Source organism: Neomonachus schauinslandi, chromosome 1 (assembly GCF_002201575.2).
Source record: "Neomonachus schauinslandi chromosome 1, ASM220157v2, whole genome shotgun sequence".
NCBI lineage: Eukaryota > Metazoa > Chordata > Mammalia > Carnivora > Phocidae > Neomonachus > Neomonachus schauinslandi.
Window position 1 is genome coordinate 184,938,694 of NC_058403.1, and position 5,425 is coordinate 184,944,118.

Consider the following 5,425-nt stretch of genomic DNA (forward strand, 5'->3'; position numbering starts at 1 on the left):
AGAGCATGAGAGGGAGGAGGGTCAGAGGGAAAAGCAGACTCCCTGCCGAGCAGGGAGCCTGATGCGGGACTCGATCCCGGGACTCCAGGATCATGACCTGAGCCGAAGGCAGTCGCTTAACCAACTGAGCCACCCAGGCGCCCTCTATCACACTTTTTAAAAAAGATTTTGATAACTGTATATCAGTATGAATGGTCTCCTTTGGAATTGCACATATTTTATCTTATGCATTTTAAATCATTATTTGGAGATGGGATCCACAAGCTTACCAGACTCTGAATGGGGTCTGTGGTGTATGTTTGCCACCCCACCCCCACAGAAAGGTTGAGAACCTCTGCCACAGCTCTTCATCTTTCATTTCCCCAACCCACTCCTTGCTTTACCCATTGTCTCTCTTCTTTTTTCTTTTAAATTTGTTATAAAGACTAAGGTTTTATTTATTTTTTTAAGTAAACTCTACACCCAAGGTGGGGCTCAAATTCAGCACTCCGAGATCAAGAGTCACATGTTCTACTAATTGAGCCAGCCAGACGCCCCCCATTGTCTCTCTTCTTAATTCTCTTACCTATAAAATGTTAACAGTATCCTATCCTTTTTCATGCAAGCCATGTAAGCTATATACTTTTAATTTCTTGAAAGAAAGTCAAACCACCAACTGGCCCAAACAACTCAACAAATGGTAGTCAACAGTTTACTGCTTGAAGATATTAACATGTCATATTTTTGTGTCCCTACATAAAGTGAGATCATGGCTAAGAGCAAGAAGTCTGGGGTCCCACTCTGGCTAGCCAGGAGTTTTGCTTCTGCCACTCAACTAAACATGTGGCCTTAGACTAATCACTGATACCCACCAAGCCTGGTTTACTTCACCTGAAGATGGGGACAAATAGTCCCCCTACTTTATAGGCTCCCACCGGTGATACAATGATAACAATTGTTAAAAACTGCTAGGCTTGGGGTGCCTGGGTGGCTCAGTTGGTTAAGCAGCTGCCTTTGGCTCAGCTCATGATCCCAGGGTCCTGGGATCGAGTCCCACATCTGGCTCCCCACTCAGCAGGGAGCCTGCTTCTCCTTCTGCCTGCCGCTCTGCCTGCTTGTGCTCTCTCTCTCTCTCTCTGACAAATAAATACAATCTAAAAGAAAAAAAAAACTGCTAGGCTCACAGCACCTGGCACATAGTCAGATATCAGTAACCGTGGTTGCCCCCTGGGGAAAAAGACTATAGATTTAGCCGAAGGGAGACTTGATTTCCACTATATTGTAGATAGTGTACTATATTATATTGTTGCAACTCAGTAAGTGGTCACAATTATTACTGTTGCATCCAAAAAGTCAATGAGTCAGGAAACACAGAAGTCGGGTCTACTAATTACCTCCTAGGTGATCAATATTAATTTACTTACTCCTTTATGTTCTCTAGGTGAAAACTTGATCTAACCTGCAGATAATACTTCCTATGCTGAACTATGTTAAATAAGCATATGCTCCAATTTAATTTAACAAGAGGGATAGAGATTTACTTGCTATGGCTCTTCTTTCATTCCCCAAGCAAGCTCTTATTTATAGAATGTTAAGTTTCTCCCGTACATAAATTTGTACCACCTCCACTCCCACCCCCAAGGAACCTATGGAGGTGTGGGTGGGAGAGAGAATAAGATCTAAAGGAAATCTTTATTCTGGAATTAAAATAAATATCTTCCCAATACCCAAGGAAAAGTCTGGGAAGCCTTCCTTTCGTTAAAAACTAAACATTTTAAAAAACATGAGTAAGGAGACTAAAAGCACCAGCATACATTCCAGAACCACAGAGGATGGGAAGTCAGTATGCCTCTGAACTAGTCAGGAACTAAGAATCTTGATCTGTGCTGAGCCTCATTGCAGGGCAGTGGGGAGAAACTCTGTATTTATAAACCAACATGGGGCTGATCCTATCCTTAGACACTAACCACATGTGGAAAAGAAAGTACAAAATAGTACAAAATGCGGTGCCGCAAGGTGAATTCAAGGGTGTACATGGCAGAGACATAAAGAAAAGAGAGCATAATTCTTCCAGTCATTTGATTCATCTAACAAACCGAGTGTGCCTGTTGTCTGCTGGTGGCTGTGAGGCAGAGACCAAAGGCGAACAAGAGAGGCCCCTGCCTACCGGGAGGTCACAGGCCAGGGGGTTTAAACAGCAAAAATGTGCTCTCAAAGGAATGTTCAAGAAGGAGTGGCAGAAAGAAGGGCAGCATCTTAAGAAGTGAGTTTTTTAAATTGCCAACGCCACGGGGATGCTGTCGGCAAAATTCAGACTATGAGAACTACAGGACAAAAAAAACCTGATTTTTTTTTTTTCCAGGAAGTAAATTGCAAGGGGAGGGAAAAAAAAAAGAGAGAGAGGGAGACAAATCTATAAATCAAAAGAGACTTAAAAGGCTTGACAATCAATCATAATGTATGGACCTTGTTTGAATCCTAATGAAAACAAAGGATTACTTAAAGTTATGACATTTATAAGAAAACTGGAAACCTGAACACCAGGTATTTGATGATGTTAGGTGATATTTTAGGTGATGGTAGTTAAATTATTATGGATGACAAAACATTATGCTTGGGACTTGCTTTAGAATAATAGGAGGGCACAGTAGATGGGAATAGAGAGGAATCGGGATTGGCCTTGGACTGATTTTATTGGGATTGGGTATGTGGGTTTGTTATATTATTCTGTGCTCCCATTGAAAAGCCCTCACAATAAGGTTCAGTTGCTTTTTATTTAGCAGGAAAGATTCAACAGAAATCACAAAGGTAAACGAAAAGCGTGCAGTTCGCTGGCTAGGGAGAAGCTCAAATTGGACATGAAAATCTAGCTCTTGTGAATAAATAATCCTCCACTATGTGCCTTCTCTCCTATTTGTGTGATATGGGTTGGACCACTCTTCTCATTTTCTAGAACTTCCTTCCTCTGGCCCCTCTGATTTTTTCTCTAGGCATGGGGAGAGGTTTGCACCGGTCCACCTGTCCTCAGGAGTGTCCCCTTCTGGCCAGCGAGCTTACATTTACAAACTTATCTGTCCAAGGCCAGGACATAGTCCTTTGGGTGACTTTTGTGAGAGTCGCAGACCACCTTGGCCTCATTAGCCCGAGGTTCCCACTCATGGGGATGCTATGCCTCCAGCTACAGGTCAGCACCCACATGTGGGACCTAAGGGGCGAGCTCACCCAAGAAGGGACAGAGGGTCTAGAAGACATGAAGGGGCCAGCAGCTTGCTTTCTGACTGGGGATTTCTGAAGAGCAATGTTTCTCAAGGAAACATTCAAATCCTAAAGCAATCTGGAACCATTTGGATGCCACAAAATATGTGACACTGGTTTCCTATTTCTCTGGAAATTTATCTCTCTGAGATATCCTTTCCCATATTTCTTCATCTCTACTATCACCCAGGTCTGTACCATCATTTCTATATTCCAGGTTCTCCATAACTTGGTACCTGAGTCTGTCCTGGCCAAGAACATATGAGCAGAAATAGCAATGAGAGACCATTTGGGACCTATCAAATTTGTAAGGATTTTTTTTTTTTTTCAGTGATAATGCCCAATGCTAGTGAAGGTGCTGGGAAAAGTCATCGTACCTACTTCTGAAAGGCAATTTGTCAGTTGATATTTAAAGCTTTAAAAATGTGCATACCATTTGCCATAATAATTCTACTTCTGAAAATTTGTCCTATGGGAATTAGCTATGCGCAAAATGTATGTATGGGGAAGTTCCTGACGGGAGCTATTGCAAAAAAAATGTGAACTTAAATAGCCATTGATAAAGGACTGTTTAACTCAGTTAAAGCCATATAGTGGAGTACTACAGAGACATTAAAATTATGTCTTAGTAGCATATTTAAAATGGGAAAATAGTCATGCTATATTAAACGCAAAGCAGATCATAAAACAGTATATATCATATGATGTCAACCCTGTCAATGCATAGAAAGAATATACATTCATGCGTCTGTGATTCCGTAGTAGGATTATGCACACTTTTAATATTCTTTGTAATCCTCTGCCTTTCCCTAAATTTCTTCATTGATCACCTTTTAAATCAGAAAAAAAATGAAGTTTTTTGTACAAAAACAAGAAAGTAATTTTGGGGGAGCACCTGGCTGGCTCAGTCGGTGGAGCACGTGACTCTTGATCTCAGAGTTGTGAGTTTGAGCCCCATCATGGGTGTAGAGATTACTTAAAAATAAAATCTTAAAAAAAAAAAAAGAAAGTAATGTTTTTGCCCTCTTCCTCCTCCTCCAGGCAGACTGGAGGACCGTGGTTATGGATAACAATAGCTCTTGCAATAACAATAGCAAACACACATGGAGTGCTTTCCCTTGGCCAGTCACGGGTGCTTGAGCTTCGTGCATCTTCTCATTTAGTCCTCGCCGCTTGTGCCCAAGTAGATGTCCATCTCCTGTCAAAACTGGGCAACTCCTGCTTGCAGAGAGTTTTTCCAACCTGCCTGTTGACACACAGCTGACTGATTAGCCAGGCTTCTAATTTGATCTGATTCTAGAACCCACAGTGCCACAAAGACACTCAGCCCTACAAAACCCAGGAAGAGTTCCATATTGTGCCATAAGAGCATGCTCCAGGGAGACCCAAGTCCACCCAGACCAGAATCCTATATCTAGAAAAATCACCAGGCAGCGAGCTGCCAAAGGGGAAGTTTACCCACCCATCACAGATGCCTCCAGAAACCTGTTCTTTATTAGTTCAGCCCTCCACCTCTGTTGGGGCGGGAAGTTTCTCAAATTTTCTAACTTCCCTGTCAGGGAGTTCTTTGGGTATGCTTTTGTTTTTTACTTTTTCCCCTCTAACTGCCCTCTTTGAGAATCTTGGACCAAACCTAGGCACACCCATTAGCCATTCTCCATTTCTGGGCACGAATCCTGGTTTACAGAAGGTATTGATGCATGCCTATTGGCTGAGTGAAGGAATGTAAGCTGCAGCTGGGCAGGGATCGTGTCTATATCGGTAAGCACTATATCCCTGGCATCTAGATGGTGCTCAATATAGAAAATCTCAAGATAGGTGTGCTGGCTAAATAATGAATTAATTATATCATGTTGGGTCTTATCTCCTCTCACTCTTTCAGGACCAGAGAATTATTTTTAGTCTATCTAAATTAGAGCACCAGTTCTTACCTCCTCACTCCTCCCTTAATTGCTTTAGTTGTAGGTTCTTGGTATCTTTCTTAAAGTGCTGAGATCAGATTTGTAACCAGTGCCACTGGCAGAATTCACCAGAGATTTGCACAAAGGGATTGTCAAGTATTTGGTTTGATTTCTGTATCCCAAGGCTTTTTCCTGCTAAAATAAACTTTGCCACCCTCTCCCAGAGCAAAACCGCTAGTTCTGCTAACTGGGTCACTTGCCAGAGAGCCAAGATTCGGTCTTTTTTCCCC